The following is a 1,339-nucleotide window of genomic DNA, read 5'->3' as shown; positions in this document are numbered from 1 at the left end:
TGCTGAGTCACACATGACTGAGAGTGACTGACTGTCATAAAGTTATACCCAGTGTCATTAAAGGTTCTCCAACATTTTATCCCCATTTACGAAAAAGAATATTCAGTCAGATGGGTATTTGTTTTGAAAGAAATACAGTTACAGTTTATAACATTTAATTCAAAATCAAACATTTCATGCAGAAGGGATTAATACTAGATATATTGCAATGTGGGTAATGAGCAAAACAATTCTAACAGCCCCATGTAATGTCCGATTCACTCAAGATTTGGCATGGATCTTCGTATTGCTACGCGGAACAACTGTGTAATATTTGTTGGCAATAGGAATAAATCTTGGCCAGACACACCACTTCCTGTTTCATTAGCCGCCTACAGGAAGAAATAAATATTTAAAGAGAATAAAATAATTCTTAACAAATTCTAACTGCGCCATCTAATGGCTTATTGACTCGAAATTTGGCATGGATGCTCACACCGCTATGCGGAACGACTGTGTCATGTTTGGTGGCAATCGGTATAAATCTTGGCCAGATATGCAACTTCCTCTTTCAAGAACCCTAACCGGAAGTTGGTGCTCTATAACGCGCACATTTCTTGCTAACCTAACCCCAGTTCTTTGGATAACTTTGCATCATAAGTGTCAGTAGATACTACCTGCAAAGATTTAAGAAGATTGCAGTTAAGGCCTAGGAGGAGTTCAAAAGAATGTAAAACACATGACAATTCGTAAATTCCATATGGCCGCCTTCTGGTTGGGCGGAGCTAATAAAGGTAAATGGGCAGAGATGGCAAAAGTACTCACTTTCCGTACTTAAGTAGAAGTACAGATACTTGTGTTAAAAGATACTCTGGTAAAAGTGGAAGTACTGATTAAACTTCTTTACTCAAGTAAAAGTAACAAAGTACAGGCTTGGAAATTTACTTAAAGTATAAAAGTAAAAGTAGCCTTGCAAAAGCTACCCAGAGCACACAGACGTTACTAGAGAGATGCTGAGGGACAACAGGGGACATGGAGGACATGTCTTTATATGGCAATGGCTACATTTTAAATGGATGTCTGCCAATAGGCCTAAAACATAACAAATATGATTATTATGACAGAGACTGGGACTCCAGGTTAATAAGATTCTGACTTATTGGCAAGATATGAATTCAGTTGTGATTCTGTGAGAAGTCACAGATCCAGTTTCTATTTTAAATCTTTCCCCCTAACATGTAAATGAATCTACATTTATGTGTGTGCTCAAATACGGCTTCTGTAAATAAAATAAAGGATTAAAATATGAATGACTAAACAGACATTAATGAAGAAGTTCCCCAGCACATTGGCCAGGAGT

Source organism: Etheostoma cragini, unplaced genomic scaffold, assembly GCF_013103735.1.
Source record: "Etheostoma cragini isolate CJK2018 unplaced genomic scaffold, CSU_Ecrag_1.0 ScbMSFa_4023, whole genome shotgun sequence".
In the NCBI taxonomy this organism is placed as follows: Eukaryota; Metazoa; Chordata; class Actinopteri; order Perciformes; family Percidae; genus Etheostoma; species Etheostoma cragini.
This window is presented reverse-complemented; position numbering follows the sequence as displayed.